Here is a 21,433-nt window from a genome sequence, read left to right on the forward strand (position 1 = left end):
CAACAAAAGCAAAAACAAACAAGTGGGACTGTATCAAATTAAAATGCTTCTATAAGCAAAAGAAACCACCAGTAAAATGAAAAGGCAACCTACTGAATGGGAGAAAATATTTTTTAAATCATATATCTGATGAGATACTAATATCATACAACTCAAAAGCAAAAAACAATCCAATTTAAAAATGGGCAGATCTGAATAGATGTTTTTCAAAAGAAGACATGCATGTGGCCACTATGTAGATGACAACATGCTCAATATCACTAATCATCAGGGAAATGCAAATCAAAACTACAATGAGATATCACTGCACACCTGTTAGAACAGCTAGTATCAAAAAGACAAGAAATAATTGTTGGAGAGGATATGGACAAAAGGGCTCCATTGGTGAGAATGTAAACTGGTGTCACCAAACTAGAAAATATTTATGCACCTCCATGTTCATTACAGCATTATTTACAATAGCTAAGATAAGGAAATATCCTAAGTGTCCATCAATGAGTGAATAAATAAAATGTGATATAAATATACACATACATACATACATACATATACATACAAGCGTACACAGTGGAATATTATTCAGCTATAAATAAAGGATGAAATCTTGCTTTTTGTAACAATATGGATGAACCTCAAGGACATTACGCTAAGTAAATTAGACATAGAAAAATAAATACTGTATAATCTCTCTTATTTGTGGATTTAAAAAAAAAAAAGCTCATAGTTACAGAGAACAGATTGGTAGTTGCCAGAAGCAGGGAGTGAGAGGTATGAGAAACAGGTGAAGGGGGTCAAAAGGTCTTTAAAAACAAAAGAGGCAGACTCAGTTTCCCCACTCATTGAATCTGGACTGGTTTTTTACTTGCCATATCCAACAGAATGTGGAAGGATTAAATGCTTTCTGCCTGGATCCCTTGGAACACAGCCCTGAGACTGCCAATTGAAGAAGTCCAGTCTAGCCTACTGGCAGAGGAGAGGCCAGTGGAAAAGAACTGTTCCTGCTGAGTCCCCTGAGCCTACCCGGCTGATAGACTGCTCCAACTGTGAGCAAGTCCATCTTACAGCATCCAGCCCTGGCTCAGATTCCAGATACCTGCAGAAACAAAGTAACTCCAGGGGATACCAGCAGAGGATCCCACCCAAATTGCTGACCACAGAATCATGAGCTAATATAATGGCTGTGATTATAAGACACTAAATATGGGGGCAGTTTATTTCATGACAATAAATTAGTAACACATCAAGTGTGGTATGGGAGCTGGGACTGAAAATAGGGGGCACGGTGTGGGGGAAGGAGGAAACCACCTGTATCAGGATTATAGTGGAAGCATGCGCGGGGCATAACTGGTGCTCCCAGAGTTGAAGCCTTGGCCTCTGCTTCACAATTCCAAAAATGCAGAGGAGAAACAAGACATGTGTCCATGAGAAGTACCAAAAAGAGATTTGGGGCAAGTGAGCGCTCCAGGCAGGAGTTTTAGAGGAAAGAGAGTCCCTGAATGGAGAAGCCAAGGAAGCTACTCCACAGTTCCTGTAATGAGACCCTTTAATTCCAAAGGAATTCAAATGATCTGAGAGAAGATTGCATCCCATAGTGGTTACAAGTTCAGGCTGGGGAGTCAAAAGGAACTGAGTTTGCATCCCAGCTCTTCAACCAACTAGCTCTGTGACCTTGTACAATTGCTTTACCTCTCTGTGGCTCTATTCTCTCATCTGTAAAATTCTCTCACCTTATAAGGTTGTCATGAGCGTTAAAAGAGATTGGCACAGAGTACCAATTGGTACAGAGTACATGCTCACTTGCACTGAGCAGTACTATGAACATTATTATTTCTACACCTCTATGAACATAGTTGAATGTACCAGTTAGGACAAGTTGGCAGAACTTCACATTTGTGGATAAGCCCAGACAATGAGCATCCCTCCACCCACTCAGCAGTCACTTATGAAGCTCCTTCTGTGTGTCAAGAACAGCTACCATTTCCACCCAAGTTGTCCAGGAGCTTCCCAGAAGGGAGGATCTGAGCATCTTCTTCAATGCCAGGCCAATGCATACTCCAAACTGGGCCTCCTGTCCAGGTCATCATGGGCAGGGAGGCAGGCAAGGTGAGGAAATATTCCTCAGATACAAATGTGTCAAAGAATCAAGACCGAAATGGATGAGAAGAGTGCTGAGCAGAAGTGGGTGATTTTTCAAAAATAAACATTTTACCTAAGGAAAATCAGAGTCCAAGTGGCAGGTGGGAAAAAAAAAAAAAACAACAGTTAAGTTAAAGCTTTCACCTCGGTTTTCACATTAGAAGTTTTGGGGCTGGTGTTCCCAGGGGCAGAAATGGACGAGGACAACCTGGGTGACTACCCACCCTCAGGTGGCAGGACCAGCATCTGGGCATCCTCTCTCAAGGGCACACCCCCTGTGCCTTCCTGGGACCTCCAGAGGGCACGGCTTGCTTTCCACAGGGTTGAGGCAGGAATGGACTGAGTTCAGAGCTTCTCAGGCAAAAACAAAAAAAGCAATATAGTATTTCTAGAAATACGTGCTAAAAATATAAAGTAAAACGGAAATTTAAAAAAAAATTAAAGCAGTGATTATCTCTGAGGCGAAAGGAGTCAAATGTGATTGCAGGAGAACACACATTTTTTGGCAATGGTCTTTCTCAAAATGGGTAATAGTAACATGATTGGGATTTTTAAATTTTTTAATTTATTATTATTAATTATTATTATTATTTATTTATTATTGAGAGACAGAGAGAGAGACAGAGCATGAGCATGGAAGGGGCAGAGACAGGAGAAGACACAGAATCCAAAGCAGGTTCCAGGCTCTGAGCTGTCAGCACGGAGCCCGACGCGGGACTCAAACTCACAAACTGCGAGATCATGACCTGAGCCGAAGTGGGACGCTTAACCAACTGAGCCACGCAGGCACCCCTAAAAAAAAAAGCCTTAATAGTATTGTTCTCAATTTGTACCAATTTTAATTCTCACCAGTGTGTATGAAAATGCCTATAGTCTCTGACTGTATTGAATAATGAATATTAGCAATTAACCTTTCCCACTCTAATAAATGTAAACCAATAGTTGGTCTCCTAATTTGTATTTAACCACAAAGAAGTTTAACCCTTTATTCATGTTATTGCCATTTCTATGGTAAATTGTCTATATATAGCTCCTGAACTTTTCTCATCATTTCTTGGTGATTTATAAAATATCTTTGTACATTAGAGATACTAACTGGTAGTCCCTAACACTTTGTCACCTTTCTTTAAAAAATGCTTACGATGGGGGTTGAGAAGTATTGTCACAGAGTGAGTTTTAATGTTATGTGGTTTGATGTATTAATCTTTATACGGGCCAGTTTAAGAAAAATAAAAATATTGACTAAGTATTTTTTCTTTCAAATAGAACAAATTTACCTTGTGCTATAAAAATAATATATCCCTTGCTTTTAATAATTTAAATAATACAGGAATATTTAAAGAAGAAAGTAAAATTAACTACAAATCCTGCTATCTGTGATGGTCTATATTTTAAATAGTACAGAAAACATTTTTGTTTTGTTTTTTTAAGTTTATTTATTTATTTGAGACAGAGAGAGAGAGAGAGAGAGAAAGCATGAGAAGGGGAGCGAGGCAGAGGGAGAGAAAGAGCCCAAGCAGGCTCCACACTGTCAGCACAGAGCCTGAAGTGGGGCTTGAATTCAGGAACTATGAGATCATGACCTGAGCTGAAACCAAGAATCAGGCACTTAACTGATTGAGCCACCTAGGTGCCCCACAGAAATTTTCTTAACAAGTTTACTGAGTGCCTTGGAGAAAAAAAGTGTGTATTTATATATATAACTATCTTCTCAAAAGAGGAACTTTGCTAGTAAAATTTGGTACTACTTTTAACTGCCACAATGTAAATATCTCAGCTTGTTTACCAAGTAGTCACCCAGAGGCAGTTTTCTCATCTTTTGTCCTGAAATCAAGTGGCAGGGTTGTTCTTAGTGTTGGCCAAGCTGTACATGGCCTTCGGACCACAGGCGACTCATTACTGACCAAGTACACGAGCGATCTAGGAATTTCCCACCTTGCTTTGGTGGGCTTTCAAGACTAACAATCAGTGATTCTCACCTTTATCTGCTTCCTGGTCGGTGTCCTCAGCACAGTGTGCATGGGCCATATTTAGGAGGGAAAATCGGACTGAATGAGACAGAATGGTAATAAAGGTCCAAATAGTGTAAGAGGATAAGGTATAGGTACAACTGTACAAATATTCTATTTTGTGTTGCACATTATTTACCTAAACAAAAACTATATATATATATATATATATATATATATATATATATATATATATATATATATATATATAATGTACTTTTCAGTATACCAAAGAAACCCCCAGAGCTTTTACTTCTTTGTAGCACTCTACCTCCTTATAATAACACTTTTGACTATTTGTTTAACTAGTATTTTCTTCTCAAACATTTGGAATGCCCTCAGTTAAATGCCCTCTTAAATTCAGAAGATGTCTGTGCAAATACCTTTCTGTTTGTTTCTTCTGGGTTCATTTCCTTGAGGCATAAGCCCAAGATTAAAGGTTACAAGCAGCTTTACAGCTCAAGCGAGCAGCACTTTCGGTGAAATACCTGTGGTCTCATCATGTGATTTCCTTTCACCAGGGTGAGTTTCATTAGCACTAATGAAAGAATAAAGAATTTCTCTGGTGGGAACCACCCAGCTGCGGTCCACCACCCATGGCCCCTGCTGAAAACCCAATGACATTTTGCTCAAATTTTCTCAGACCTAGGGTCTGCAGAAATTTCTCAAAGGTGGGTCTGATCCATTCACTCAGAAACAAATAGCTCCTCTGTGGGCAACTGTCCCTTTTGCTAACCTCAACATGTTACTCAGATCACAGGGCCTTCATTAGACTGACGGCCTCAACCCCAAAGCAGACAGCAGACACTTCCTGAAGGTGCCTAGCCCATTGTCACAGACAGCAGATTGCACTCTCTGGAGCATGCCCTCCTCCCCTGGGTAATCTGTGAACAGGCTGCTGAGGCCTGGCATCTGTCGAGTTTGTGTGGTCCATTTTGTGAAGCTGCCAATGTTGCCATCACCTTCATAGAACACCCAAGTCCAAACACCACAAACGCCATCTCCATCAACCGATAAATATCTCTTGAGGGTCTACTTCCACCCTTGGCTCTTATTCTAATCTCAACACAGTAGCCAGATTGATCCATGTAAAGGTAGGTCAGATCTTGTCTTTCTTCTGTTCAGAACCCAACCTCTCTCCTCCCAAAGGCTTCCCAAACAAAATTTCTTTCCATGGCTGCAAGGCCCTGTGCAGTCTGGCTCCCTGTTATGGATCTGATCACTTCTCCTACCTCCCACTCACTCTGCTCTAGACACACTGGTCTTTCTGCTCTTCTCCAGCACATCAAGCACATTCCCACTTCAGGCATTCTGCCCTTATCCTCTCTACCTAGAATACATTTCCCCTAGAAAGCAATCAGCATACCTCACTCCCTTTGAGTGTTTGGCCAAATGCCACATCTCAGTGAGCCTTCCTTGAACCCAGTGCCAAACTGTAACTGTCCCCTCTTGCCCGTTACTATTCTCCTTTCCCACTTTGCTTTTCCATAGCATTCATATATGTGTGTACACCTATGTACTTATAGTTACCACTATATGGTCCATGAGGGCAAAGATTTTGTCTATTTTGTTCACTGCCACGTCCCCCATATCTCTCAGAACGGCCAACTGCCGCATAGCAGACACCAAGCATGTAACTTTTTTATGAATTAGTGCAGGACTTGCACAATGTCAAGCACAAGAGGATACAAAAATTTACATGAACAACCCCTGTCCCCCAGAAACTCTTGGCTTAGCTGGGGAGTTTGACAATCACTAATACCTTATCAGTCAGATTCCTAAGGCTATCACCCTAGAAAGTGCTTAGTTCCTCCTAGACACCCTAACTGCTCCTAGGGGAAGATGCTTTCAGAAGGAGGGGAGTTTATGGGCTGTGGTTTTGTGGCTGAACTGCCTGGTTTCACACAAGTGTCACTAGCTTGGACAAAGATTTTAGCTTTTTGTTGTTGTTGTTGTTGTTGTCATTTATTCAGTTGTGCTTTTTTTTAATAAACATTGATTTTATTTCTTAAAACAGAAGAGGATAATAACTGTCAATCATGTATTATATGTAACCCTTGAGTCAAGGAGGCCTGTAGTACAAAGTATCTAATCTTTTTAAAGAGAGTTTCTCTTGATTCAAAGCCTCATCTAGCACACCCATCAGGAAGACTTTTTAAAAAACAAACAAACAAAAACAGAAAGTAACAACTGTTGGAGGATGTGGAGTTCAAAAGAACTGAAAGTAGGATCTCAAAGAGACATTTGCACTCCCATGTTCATAGCAGTATTGTTTACAGTAGCCAAAAGGTAGAAGCAATCCAAGTGTCTTCGACAGGTGAGTAGACAGACTAAATGTGGCATACACACACAGTGGAATATTATTCAGCCTTGAAAGGGAAGGGAATTCTGACATACACTATAACATGAATGAAACTTGAGGACACAATGCTAAGTGAAATATGCCAGTCACAGAAAAATACTGTATGATTCCACTTATGTGAAGTACCTAGGATAGTCAAACTCATAGAAACTAAAGGTAGAGTGGTAGTTTTTCAGGCCCAGCTGGGTGTGGGGTGGACAAGGGATGGGGAGTTATTCAGTATATAGAGAGTTTCAGTTTTACAAGCTCTAATAGTTCCGAAGATTGATTGCACAATAATGTGAATATACTTAACACTACTGTATACTTAAAAATGAAGATGGTAGGGATGCATGGATGGCTCAGTTGGTTAAGCATCTGACTTCGGTTTAGTCATGATCTCATAGTTCATGGGTTCAAGCCCCACATCGGGCTCTGTGCTGACAGCTCAGAACCTGGAGCCTGTTTCAGATTCTCTGTCCTCCCCTTCTCTCTCTGCCCCTCCCCTGCTCACACTCTGTCTCTCTCTTTCTCTCAACAATAAGTAAACATTAAAAAAAAATTTTTTAAATAAAAATGATAAATCTTATGTTATTTGTATTTTACAATTAAAATTTTTTCATTAAAAAAAACACAGCTAGAAAACAAGAGAAATCTCTGTTGGAAGTTTGAATACATAAGAAGCAACTCCTTGTACAACTACATTGATCTCAATATAGCAAAACCCTTTTTTTGTAAACAAGGAAAATTTTTTTAAACTTTCTTTTGAAAGAATTAAAATTAAATCAAAAAAAATAAAGGACAGTATCAGCAGGTATTAGATGATCTACAGTTGGACCTCCACAGTAATCTAAAGTTCTATATTTTACTCTTCCTCAGTTTCCTAAAATGATCATCTTCTGACGGAATTAATAGCCCCTGAATGAGGAATGAGGTAGAAGACACGTCTCATACCTAGGATTCACCATGTGGCAACGTGACTTGTCCACAAGGAAAGGTGTATCTGTGTCTTGAGGGACAAAATGGTAAAACAGAGAAAGGAACCAGTGATCTGGATCTTGAGACGTAATTCAAGACAACCAATGAATAAGATTTCTTCGTATTGCAGGCAGGGGACCCAGCATGAGGAGGGAAAGGAGGCCTGACAGGTTATGGTGAAGGCTTCAGTGCTGCTCTCAGTGAAGACTGCCCTGTCTGAGATACACAGGGTCACAGGAAAGATCAGTGAAGGGAGGAATCCTGCTATTCATTATTTTTGGGAAAAGTCATCTCTCTCAGCTCAGCTTTTTCATTTTAGAAAATGGAGATAAAACCACTAACCTCAAAGAGTGGTTGTGAAGGGCAAATGATGTAAGTGAAATGTCTTACCATACTGACTGCACACGGGATGCATAGTAATCATTAATTACCAGTATCATGCTGGTAATCATTAAATATCTGGTGATCGAGGCAAAGAATTTTAATATCCCATAAAAATGCAAAGTCAATACAGAATCTTTTTAAATCTTTAAATTTTTAAGAGTAACATAGCTAGCTGTACATTTTAGAAAAAGAACACTTGAGTGACATTTTAGAAGTGGGCAAGATCAAGGAGAAATAAAGGAAAGAGGGCCACTTCGGAGGCTAGCACAAGGTTCCAGGTGACAAATGAGGGGTGTGTGAGCCAAGGAATGAGTAGTTACAACGCAACAGGCCAAAATATCCAAACTGATCATATCTGTTCCCAGCAGAAATGGGAATACTCAAGTGAGCACGGGAAAGGCTTCTTTTGTTTAACTCTGTGTCTCCCAAGAGGAAGAGAACAGTAAAAATGATAAAGCTTTTCTATCCCTCGGCCCCATAAACAAACAGCCAAGGTTTGGTGGGGCTATGGGAGGGGAGGGTGGGGGGAGCAACGACTAAAAAGAAGCAGACTGCAGGTCTTTTCAACTAAACTTCCCAGAGCCTGAAACATACAGGCATGGGCATTAGTACCCAGGAGATTCCATCACTGGACTTAGAAGATTCCCATCGAATTGTTCACTCACAGCTGAAAGTGGAAGGTGGTTCTGGTTAAGCAGTGATTGATTACAAGTGAAACGGATTACTAAATGCAACCAGGTGTTTGAAAAATCTTCTGTATAATCCCATTTAGATGCAAGGGTTTTCAAAATCTTTTGACTAGCATCACTCTTTACTTAAACCATACATAGATCCACAGCATATAAAAGACGTAAAAGACTGAACCTAATATGAATGTGTGCGATGTGCTTAGGACCAGCATGGGGGAAGTGGGCTAGCAGAAATTCTTTCTCAACAGGTTCCTCAGCTGCTTCCTGAAACCAGTCTGAAAATCACTTATCCAGGGATACATAAAACTCCTCCATTTGCACAGGAGACAGCTTGTTCAGTTTGGAATTTGAATAATGCTAAATGGGAATACACATACAGTACAATGAACTTCGAACGTGTTAACCACGTACTCACCACCCACCCCACCTCCCACATATTTTTGGTCTTCTAGCCTTAATCAGATAATATTTAATTCCTAAGAGTCGGAGCCAAAACAATCATAGCCAAGCAGCAAAGAATTTTAGTCACATATGTTCTAATTATACACAGTTCGAGCCACAAAGTATACGTTTATAAATCCATGTCACATACAGTAGCTTTGTGAGATGTGGCTTCTTAAATATCAAAAACTGGTAAGTTTAGAAGAATTCTTGCCTTGTCACCTGAAGAGGAAATTTTAATTAATAATCTTTCTGGAATCAGAGAAGACATGGGCATTTCAACTGCTTGCCTCCATTCCTACCCCTTAAGAGTGGAGAAGGAAGAATAATCAAAGCTCCAGTAAGTCTGGGGCCTCATTTCCCATGCATAAACCAAGGAAACAACAGAATTCATGCAGACTTCAGTACACTTACCGCACATCCATATGTTATGGCAACGGAAGTGTTAAAACAGTGCCGGTAGAGAGGGACTGCAAGATCTGGGTCCCAAGGGGCCACAGGGAAATGTCTGAAAGCTTTCTGGGCCTTCAAAAGGAGCAAGAAAAGTGGCTAAATGTGGGCCCTTTGGCTGGAGCAGGAATTTCAGGCTTACTTCCCAGAACTGACCAATTCAAAACCTTAAATGACTGACTAATCACTAATTTGATTGAATTTACCTGATGTTTTCTGCAGGTGAAGGAGCTTGAGGTAAAAACCAAGTTTATAGAAAATAAAGACAGCACATTTTTGTGCAACTGAATTCATCACTTTTAGAAATTTATACCCGGGGCGCCTGGGTGGCTCAGTCGGTTAAGCGTCCGACTTCGGCTCAGGTCATGATCTCGCGGTCTGTGGGTTCGAGCCCCGTGTCGGGCTCTGTGCTGACAGCTCAGAGCCTGGAGCCTGCTTCCGATTCTGTGTCTCCCTCTCTCTCTGACCCTCCCCCATTCATGCTCTGTCTCTCTCTGTCTCAAAAATAAATAAACATTAAAAAAAAATTTATAAAAAAAAAAAAAAAGAAATTTATACCCAAAAAACTAAAAAAGAATATTGTTTGTTATCAAAAATTTCAGTCTATGCTAGAAGTTAGGGTTTTTTTTTTAGTTTTTTTAATGTTTATTTTTTTTGAGAGACAGAGACAGAGCATGAACAGGGGAGGGCCAGAGAGAGAGGGAGTCACAGATTCTGAAGCAGTCTCCAGGCTCTGAGCTGTCAGCACAAAGCCCAATGTGGGGCTGGAACTCATGAACCATGAGATTATGACCTGAGCCAAAGTCAGACGCTTAACCGACTGAGCCACTCAGGTACCCCTAGAAGTTAGTTTTATTAAAGCATTCAGATAGATCATGAAATTTGAAAACAGAGATATAGTGTTTTCTCCATAAAGATAATAACAGAGTTAAAATCTCTTTACTAAAACCCCTGGAGGCAAATGATTATCTGAACTCAGAATGTTTCAGATTGTAGACAGGTATCACTATATATTATATAATAGCCCCAGAAGGGTCTAGGATAGCACATCAAAATCAAACAGAATATGAATTTGTATACTATGTGAGATCACAATTACAGGTAAATAAAGACAAGTCAGCTCAAGTTTTGTCTCCAAATTTCTTCAGATCAATCTGGGTTTAGCTGCCAGAAGAGGTATTTGAAAGCTTTCAGTTTTCAGAGCTCCTTGGGTTTTAGAATTAAAGACAAGGATTTTGAATCTATAGAAAGTTTAATATGGTTCAAAGAATCGTTTCGAAACAAAGTGAAACTGGAGTTGCTCCCTGAAGACTAGGTAGGAGTTGAAATGGAAGGCAGACATTTAGACAGAAGCAATGATATCACTAAGAGAGTCTACAGCCATACCACCCTGAAGGTTCCTGATCTCATCTGATATGAATAAAAGATCCAGAGGAAGGAGACATGTCCAGGAAGTCCAAGTAAATCAGTTTGGAAGAGTTGGGGTAAGACCTAAGATTTGAAAGGGAAGTTGGGATAAGATTACAAATTCAGGCTAAAATTTGAGACTCTGATTTGAGAAAGCACTCAGAAGGGGCAGGCGAATTTTAATCAAGAGAGGGTTGTGATTATTGGTGCACATGACCGAGTGCTCAGAGCTGGCAGCTTTTTCATAACAAGATAGGGCAGAAAGGGGAGGAGCAGGAGCCTAGTACCAGTTCTGCTCTTTAGACCAGCATCAGCCAGCCTCTGCCAATCAGGAAAGGCACAGTGTTGAAGGGTTTGGTCATCTTCAGTCTCAGTTCAGAAGACACTCAGGACCAGGACTTCCAGATAAATAGCAGGACATCTCAACTGACTATCAACAAAAAGCCAGGTGTTCTCCAGGGCACAGAAAACCACTGGAGAAGGAGAAAGGAATTCATATTTTATTTGTTTCAATACAGTTGCAGGAGTACCTAACACTTGGTACTTACTGTTTCACCTCTGTATTAGTTAGGAGAGGCTCGGTTATATAGGGTAACTAGTTAATCCTTAAATCATGCAAAGTTTATTTCTTGCCCAAGTTCCCTGCCCAGCACTGGTCTGCGGAATGCTCTCCTGCACCCAGGAGGCTGAGAGAGGTTCTACCATCCTGTGCCTGTACCATCTAGACTGTGTGGCCTCCCAGTGTGCTTTCACCCAAGAGAAACATGTCTCTTCTAAGTATTGTCCACTGGCCAGAATTAGTCACATGTCCCCAACTTAATGGCAAAGGAGACTAGGAAAGGAAACATAACATATGGTGAGCACTAGCTCTCTACATCACAACTGAATAGATTTTATAAGAATTTCTTTTTTTTTTATTTTTTTTTAAATTTTTTTTTTCAACGTTTTTTATTTATTTTTGGGACAGAGAGAGACAGAGCATGAACGGGGGAGGGGCAGAGAGAGAGGGAGACACAGAATCGGAAGCAGGCTCCAGGCTCCGAGCCATCAGCCCAGAGCCTGATGCGGGGCTCGAACTCACGGACAGCGAGATCGTGACCTGGCTGAAGTCGGACGCTTAACCGACTGCGCCACCCAGGCGCCCCAAGAATTTCTTAAAGAAATAGTTCTCCCTTTCAGGATAACATTATGGAATGTTTAAGACAATACAAGTTTAGGGGCATCTGATGACTCAGTCGGTTAAGCATTTGACTCTTGATTTCAGCTCGGGTCATGATCTCATGGTTTGTGAGTTTGAGCCCCGCCATCCAGCTCCAGTGCAGAACCTCCTTGGGATTCCCCCTCTCTTCCTCTCTCTCAGCCCCTCCCACCCAACATACTCTATATTTCAAAATAAATAAATTAAATTAAATAAAAAATATACAAGTTTACTTAGCATTAGTGGTACATATATTCTTGCTTTGCTTATGAGTCCACATATTGTGGATTATACTAAAAATGCTTTCTCTGTGAAAATTCAGGACATAAATTGAAATAAATTCAACAAATGTCAACTCAATGAAATTTGAAATTACTTTGTGATTTGGTTACTTGTTTGGATATCCCTCACCCCAAGACTTATTGTGAAGGCAACTGCTTTACTTACCAGGAAATAATATTTATCTATCAACTTTTCCCAACCAAGAAATTTTCAATGATTATTAAGTGGACATATGATTTTTTTCATCACTTTTCCATACAGGAAGCAAATATAATTGGGTTAAGAGTTGAGGGATGTCTCCATCTGGATAATCAGAACCATGATTTGGTTCTGATGCATCTGATGACAATATGCTGAATGGGTTGAAGACTGTAGGCAAAGGAGTTAACAGGCAATACCAAAGTTCAACTGTGAAGTAATGACTGTGTGCCATTTTATAAAAGAAATACTTCATGACCATCCAGCCTATAGTTTCTAAGCTCCATTAGAACAGAGGTTACCATGCAGAGATGATGTGTCAGGGCCACTGGATCTTCCAAGTTTCCTTCCAGTCTATTGGTATCTTCCCTAAAGTTGGAGAAGATAAAGCCGCTGTGGAGCTGACTCTGTCACAACCACAAACCCTGACTCACACTATTGGTAAACAGAGCAGAAGTAATGTCACAAGCCATGGGGCTCACTGAGCAGGAAGCCTGAAATAGCAAACCCCAGGGCTTAATTTAGGAAGAATCCTTATAACGTCAAGCTTATGAAATAGCGTTTAGCTGCAATTTGAAAAAAAAAAAAAAGAATGTGGTGGCATTTTCAAAAAATATAAACGATGTGGTCTTTTCATTTGTATCTTACTTAAAGAGGAAATTTTTAACTTGGGAAAAAGCCAAATTGTTAGTTCCTGGGCCCTATGGCATTCTGAAATTTTGGCAGCAGCATCCTCAGTTGTAATGATTTTTGTCAAAAATGAAGGTTTTAGGCATTCAAGCTTTTATTTATCCTCCTTGTGGCCTAAAATAGCCATTCGTTTTTTGGGGGACTTTTGGTTTGTCTGTTTATTTAGCTTAACTTGTTTCTGTTTGAATTTGTATTGAAGTCAACATGCTCTAGGATTTGCAGTATAGAAAAGAATTTGATGAAGTCAGCAGATTCTTTTCCCTCCTTTAAGATTCCCAAATTAAAAATCTATACTCAACCCAATAAAAATCAGAGAAAGAAAAAGTGACGAGTAAACTCAACACAGTAACATTCTAATTCCATATGATCCTTTCACGGGGCTTTGTTCCCCTAACATTCTCCTGGACCCCAGATGCCCAAAGGAGACAAGAGGAAAGCCATTGGTCTCTGTTTCTTCCCTTCCTTCCTCCCCAAAACTCTTCCCCACACACTAACATATATACATACTAACTCACTCCTTTGGAAATAGTAATTCAGTATATGTGCTGTCGAAGCAAGCACTGGAAATAGTAATTCAATCAGAAACATGCAAGCTTAAAAAAATGTTCTTTGAACTTACTGGTAATTCACCTATGCTTCCCTTTTTTTTTTTTTTTTTTCTAGTTTTGAAAAAATGGGAAGGGAAAGAACCTCAAGAATTTTTAAGGAAATTCAGGGAGGGAGCTGTGCCAGACAACTGAAGAAAAGCAAATTACAGTTCTCATTTTCAAAAAAAGAATGAAGTTAGAAGCCACAAACTGTATATAAATAATGAAATTATCGGGGTGCCTTGGTGGCTCAGTCAGCTAACGGTCCGACTTAGTTTCAGCTCAGGTCATGATCTCATGGTGGTGAGAATGAGTCCCGTGATGGACTCTGTGCTGTCAGCACAGAGCCTGCTTGGGATTCTCTCTCCCTCTCTCTCTGTCCCTTATCCTCTCTCTCTCTCTCTTTCAAAATAAATAATCTTAAAAACAGACAATATTATCAAAGACATTAATAAACATATAGTTTGTGAACTTAAAAAGGGAAACCGATGGCTCACCAGAAGGCATCACAGATGCACAAAGTCGTTGAGACTGTTCGTTTCCATTTTTGAAAATTCAACTAGTGAAAGAGCAAGGAACTCCACAAATATTGTGTATCTAGATTTCATAAGGCATTCTGTCTCTCATAATCTCCGTGAATACTGATGAAGAAGCGTGGGCTGGCTGCCAGTATAGCTGAGTGACTTAGAGCTGGCTGCCTAATGCCCCCAGGTTCGGGATCCATGCCTACCTGGTTAGTTTTCAAGCAACTTGACACAGGGCCCATTCTCAGATCTGTACTGCTTAACTTATTACTCAAGAACTTCCATGGGTACCTAGATATCATGGATATCAGATTTGTACATCTTGAAATTAGAAGGCTTGTTTATAATTAGCCCCCCCCTCCAAAAATCTCAGCAATATGAAATAATGAGCCATATCTTAAAACATATTTATACCAGGAGAAATAAAGCCTTGCTTTAGCATTTCTATCATAAAAGCTGTGGTATCTTTGACTTTCTAACTCTTCCTCTATCATATTTGTCTCTTATATTTTCCTAATGTGTTATTTACCCTTTAACTGCCTTTCTGATTGTTTACATCTTAAACTTAAGTATACAGTGAACTCTAAATAATTTTCCTTTGCAATTTTTTCAGTGCTTTTGTATTTAGAAAGACTTTTCTCAGCTAAAATGCAAGTAGAAATTTACTGACACTTTTATTATCCTTTTATAGTTTAAAATTTTCGCATTTAATTTTTCAAGGTATTTCTTATTATTTTTTTTTTGTGTACACTGTGAGGTTAGATTTCAAATGCATTTTGTTTTAAATAACCAAGTCTCTCAATGATTTATTGACCTATCCCCTCCCCTTTGTGATGCTTTCTTTATTATCTATTATGCTCTTGCTTTTTCTAGGGTCTTTTTGTTAATTATCTTGCTAAAAGTATTTTAAAGGTTTAAAATACTTCATAACAGGAGAAAGAGGGCTGGTCTGAGGTGAGTAGCAGGACAGAACGTTTGCTATACAATTCTACCAAATTCTAACCTCTGTGTTAAGATCCTTTCCAACAAGGGCCCGGCAGAATGGCTCCCACAAAGAGTAATGAGAATAAGGAAGGTCATTCTGCCATCAACAAGGCAGTGACCAGAGAGCACACCATCAACATTCACAAATTCATCCATGGAGTGGGTTTCAAGAAGTGTGGCCCATGGACACTCAAAGAGATCTGGGAATTTGCCACGGAGGAGATGGGAACTTCAGATGTGCACACTGAGACCAGGCTTCACAAAGCTGTCTGGACTGAAGGAGTAAGGAATATTCCACACATATCTGTGTGCGGCTGCCCAGAAAATGTAATGAGGATGAAGATTCACCAAAAAGCTCTATTTGTTGGTTAGTTATGTGTGTGTCACCACTTTCAAAAATCTGAAGACAGTTAATGTGGATGAGGACTAACCACTGATTGTCAAATAAAGGTAGAAAACCACCAAAAACAAAACAGCAAAGGAAGCAATGTTTTTTCTACACTTCCCCTAACTGTCCTTGAGCATAAAAACTTTACTTTTAAAGCAAGCAGGAAACTGTTAGAGTAACAGCTATCACCACATGACTGGAGAGATGTCCAGGAGCTAGAAGGAATTGTGAGCCCTAACAGGGTGTTATTCCATCTTTAGGAGACACCCCGGAGTACTCATGGTGTACCACTGTCATCAAAGTTGCTCAGGGCTCATTTAAATCCTGGTTCTGTCACATCCTGGCTGTGTAACCTGGGTGTGGTTCTAAACATCTATTTCCTCACCATAAAATGAGCTCATATAATGCCCCATCACTGGACTCTTGTAAGAATTAGATGAAATAATAAACAGATGGCATTTGACAATGCTCTGAACACACAGTAGGTATTCAAGAAAAGATGGCTCCCTACCCCACTCCTAACTGCCTCCTTCCAGAGAGAGCCCAGTGGCATGTGAACAGAGCAGCCACACTCCATGTCCTTCAACACGTGACTGGAACTTTTATTAGGGAAGGTGGCCTTATAGGTTACCCAGTCACCTTCTCTTTTCATCTTTGCCTAAAGTTAGCTTCCATGGAAACTACCCACAAGATTTAAGAGAACAATTACTGATCCAAGACCTTCCCTCCACATAATCTTTTTCATTGATTCCTTTCCAGCCATCCTTTCTCCTGATGCCTAGCAGATGATGGATTCAAGTACATAATAGAACCTCCCCAGAGAAGGAGCAGTGGATGTTCAGAGTATATTCAGATTACAAAGCTACTGTAGTAGAGTCATCTGAACCAGCTCTCATCTTCTCCCTGCTCCTATGGGTTGGGGTGAATCTAAGAATTAGAGGGAAGCAATTTGAAGCAGACATCATTTATCATCAGCCAGTGTGAGATCACATTGTAGTGTAACTTAGGGCCATAGAATCCACGAACACTGTGTTAGCAATATTAACTAGAGTACTCGTTCAAAGGAATATAAAGAATATAAAGTTAAGCACTGACAATCAGTAATGCCTGAGGCTGCAAAATTTGCAATTTACAAGAAAGGACTGAGAGACTAGAAATTTGGTTATTAATAGTAAGGGTCCTCAGAAAAAGCAAGTGTGGGTGGGTCAAAAATACCAAGAAAAGGGGTTAAAGGAAAAGAAATGCTGGAAATAAAAGAAGGGAGAAGCATTAAGAAAGGGTTGTCCCTGTAGGACAGTCCTCTTTGTCCCCAAAACCTAAGCAGAGAGCCTTTGTGGAAGGAAGAGAACAAGGGAATTCTGGAGATATATCATGGGCAAGGCACCCAATTTCCTCCCCTTACCCACAGAACTTTGAGAAAACTATCTAAACTCTCCAGTAAAAAAACCACATGAGCCTTCACTGAGGCTCAATGTGGTTTCAGTTGAGGGAAAGTGAGTCATTAACTCCCTCCTCATGACCATGTGAGGGTCTCTCTAGCCCCACCCTGTGGACTGCTGGGCAGTGAGGAAAACCCACCTGCAGATAACGCCCTGGCTGAAGACACGCTAAGACAATCCCTGTCAAATAGTTAAGGAGCAGAGATGCCATACAGGTGAAGGACACAGCCAGAAGTTGCTCAGGCATTTTGGCAATGGCCATTCTCTAGGAAGATCGCCATTCTCCCTATTTCCTCCCTCAGAGCTGAGGTGTCCTTTTCCCCATCCTTAGATATTTGGAAGTGCCAGCTCTCCCTGTCTGATCCATGCTTTCCAACACCCTATCTCCAAAACTTCTCCTTGGCCCTTCCCCTAGGGTCCAGCACCTACTTCCTGATTCAAGGCCCTGAAGCAGTGTTCTCCTCAGCTTCATCAGCATTTCCTGCCCCCCAAGCCCCTAGCTCCAACATTCCATTTATCTATCTCTACCTGGCCACAATATTTGGGCTCTTCTGGCCAGCTATTCCCCTAGCCCTAATAGATTAACTCACCCTGCACTGCTTTTTTTTTCCCCCTCTGCAAATTCATTAACTAGCTGATCTAAATATAAGCTCCATAAAGGTGGGGGTTTTGGTCTGCTATGCTCACTACTATACCTTGAGCATCTGGAATAGTGCCTGGCATCTAGTAAGCTGTTAGTAAATATTTGTCGGGTTAATTAATGAATCTCACTAAAAATTAACCCTTCCTCTCCACAACTTCTCCTCTAGTATCAGCAGGTAATCTTCAGCCCGAAGGTTCCCATCTCCTTGCATGGCAAACCCAGAGCCACCTCCAGAATTTGAAGGTCATATTTACATTTTAAAGAAAATCAACCCTGGAAGAGTTGTTTTGTTTTCTTATCCATTTTTAAATACCTATACCCTACATTTATATACCTTACACATGTATATAATCAACTATTTTTATTTAATCTTTTGAGGGTTTTTCTTAGTCTCCAAACATTTTTGGTAGAAAGGAATGCTTTGAAAAAAAGATATATTATCCTCTCCCTGTATAAACTCATAAAGAGTGACTCTGATATATTTGATGGCACATTCTTTTACTACCTACAGAACCAGATGTTAAGAATTTGAAATAATTAACTCTTTGAAAGTAGTTCTTGCCGTTACCATGTCACATTTTAGGATTTAACAGAGACGCAGAAGTAAGCTGGCTTTGCGGCCCATGGAGCTCAACCACTAGCTACTTGATCTTGAACCAAACATTGAAGGCCCCTGAGTCTAAGCGACTAGTGTGTAAAAAAAGGTGCCAAGATCTACCTCACAGGGTAGTTGGTGTGAAGATACAAGATAATGCATACAGAGCAAACGATACAAAAATCTACTGCATAGCAGGTGTTTAATAAATTATAGCTACTAATTTTAATATTTCTATTATTATTCAAGAGATTATTTGCATCCTAATGTAAATGTACTATGCCTGCAATTAAGGTAAGAAGCCACAAGATGAGGGGTGCCTGAATGGCTCAGTTAGTTGAGCATCTGACTCTTAATTTCAGCTTAGGTCATGATCCCAGGACTGTGAGTTCAAGCCCTGCACTGGGCTCTGTGCTGAGAGTGGAGCCTGCTTAAGATTCTCTCTCTTTCTGCCTCTGCCCCTTCCCCCCCCCCCCCCAACACACACAGCAATTTGTGCATGCATATGCTGTTCCTCTCTCCCTCTCTCAAATTAAAAGAAAAAAAAGTCACAAGATGAAGTTGATGTCTTTATGGCCTGAGTAGTAAAAATCACCTTGTCTCCTTTTTTCTGTTTTACCAAACAAGAGATGGTTTTTTCCCAGTGTCTCTGTCAGGCCTCTTGGTTTTCATTTCACCAACCATACTTCAGGTATAATTTACCTGAAATGGAAAGAAGTCTGTTTTTTCTTATTTAGTACCATAAAACTGAGCTCTATTTTTAACTATATGAGTAATTAATATACCAAACACACATTTCAAAGCCAACAATCTAAAAAGAAAATAAATACCAAAGGGCAACACTTTGGTAGCTTTTTATTAATATGTAACTGATGGTGTTTATTCCAATACCAAATCTTGATAACTCTCCCAATTTCCATTAATTTAACCTCCTTCCTTAAAACTGTAATCGTATCAAGGATGTAGGGCTACCAGTCCTCTCAGTATCTTTTTTATGGTGCTTCCTCCATCAGCATCTGGTTTCCCTCTTCTAGTTAAGTGACGAATAGGATTTAATTTCACTTTCTCCCCCTCTTGCTTCTACAGCCTCAGAAGCACAACACCTCCTATCCCTTGCACTAGGCACAGCCAAGTGACATATTAAGTGCTACTGAGGATTGCTATGGGAGTGTTGCCTCTGGTGCTGGCCAGTAGGACTATGAGGTCCCAGGCCAGTCATGTCACCTGTGGAATTCAGTGCCATCCTCTCTAGAACATGGTCTCCAGAATCTATGGAAGCTCTGAGAATCCATGACTTCATGATTTCTTAAAGATAAAAATGGTCAGTCCAAAGTTAACAAAATATAATAATAATATGGGAAAGTAAATTCAGTAAAACTAGACCTCCAATATAGACAATCAAAATGTAACAGAAATCTCTGAAAGACTCTGTTTCGCAGAACCCACTGAGTAAATAAACCAATGTGTTAGAGGTCCCTAATGAGTGCAACTTCCTCAATTTTTGATTTGTGTGTGTCTGTGTGCTTTGTCCTCTTAGATTATAAATTCCTCCAGGAATGGAAATAGACCTTTTTCCAGCTCAATGTCTATCCCATAATAATCCAACAAGAATCACTTGAAAAGCTGATAGCTGACTGGCCGATTAAAAATCTGCTTTTGTTGACAGAGTTATACAAATCCTATTTGGCAGCACTGTAAAAAGTATATATGAAATGCACTGACAAGTTTAACTTTTATTTGGCATATGGAGGGAGAGGTTCCGTGGTTTGCTCTTTTACTGGGAAAGCTATCAAGTAACCTTATCTTGTTCCAGCACCTATGCCAAATCATATCTACCTGTGACTTCCACAATTTGTTTCTACTTACATACTCTTCTAGTGGCTCCACATTTCAAGACATTGCATTTGGTGACATAGACTTTATAACCTAATAAATTCGAAATGCTCATATTTTATAGTTCATTTAAACCAGCAATCTAAACTTCTTTTAAATAGAAAACGTTACTAATTCCCAACCCTTGTTAAAGTCTTGCATCTAATTTCTCAGTTCTTGTTCCTAGGGTGCATAGCATTGCTGGAAAATTTTTATGAAGCCATGCTCAAAAACATCCTGGTGTAAAATAATAAAGGACAAATATAAAGAGGGATGTAGCCTGTAATTCAAACACTGATGGATAATATACGTGCTTAAAGATAAACCCAAGGTAAAAATTAACAACTGTTCAAAAACTCATTCTCCTTACTTTGTTATTTCTGGTTTTCAACTGCTATAATTAAAAGGACTTGTTTCCCATGAACATCAAAGACAGCAGACAGATGCTATAAAATGCTTACAAAAACCTTATTTTCAGTTTGTTGCCAATACTTTAAAGGGAGAAACAAAGTGTGAGAGTTCTAGACTCCTCTATGCTCATCGCAATTTGAGATTTGAGCTCCTTATCATCATTGCCATTGTCCCTTGTTATTGTTTTTTCCTTCCCCAGATTCAACACTGACTTTCTTTGTTATTCTGGCCAACCCATTCAATCTCTATGGCAGATTCTGCTAGGATTGTTCTTGACTCATCAAGCTCACAGGTAGGCAATGAAAATTTGGGAGACTGAAGACTGAAGAATATTAAATAAAGAGGGTATTTAATGGTGCTGTATTGAGGTGCTGTAAAGACAGAGATTGAAGATGGAAATGGACTCCCAGAGACAGCCAGATTTATAAATCAACACTCAACATTGTGCCCTGTGGAATCTAATTGATTGTGAACTAGCTCACAAACATCTTAAGCCTTCTCTTGGATTGTTTCTCCCCTGAATTTGACCTGACACCAGGTCAAAACACTCCAGCACTATCTACTCCTGCCATTCCTCAGAATCATCACAATTTAGGAAGCAACATACTTACTCTTACTTCCTCTCAGCCACTCCCATACCATCAATCTACCATGGCTCTCTGCAACGCCTGGCTTTTTGAAACACTTTTCCCTGGCTCCCAGCTCCCTCTGCGCTGCTGTTTTCTAGCAACCTGTGAACCCCTCAGTATTGTTCTTGATAGCTTAGCCTCTGGCTTACATCTTCTCC

The 21,433-nt window shown here is 40.0% G+C and overlaps 1 pseudogene; it reads left to right on the forward strand.

The window, feature by feature from the left end:
* Positions 1-15,355: 15,355 nt before the first annotated feature.
* LOC131512610 (large ribosomal subunit protein eL31-like) lies at positions 15,356-15,771 on the forward strand (annotated as a pseudogene).
* The last annotated feature ends 5,662 nt before the right edge of the window (positions 15,772-21,433 follow it).

This window comes from Neofelis nebulosa, chromosome 5, assembly GCF_028018385.1.
Source record: "Neofelis nebulosa isolate mNeoNeb1 chromosome 5, mNeoNeb1.pri, whole genome shotgun sequence".
Lineage (NCBI taxonomy): Eukaryota > Metazoa > Chordata > Mammalia > Carnivora > Felidae > Neofelis > Neofelis nebulosa.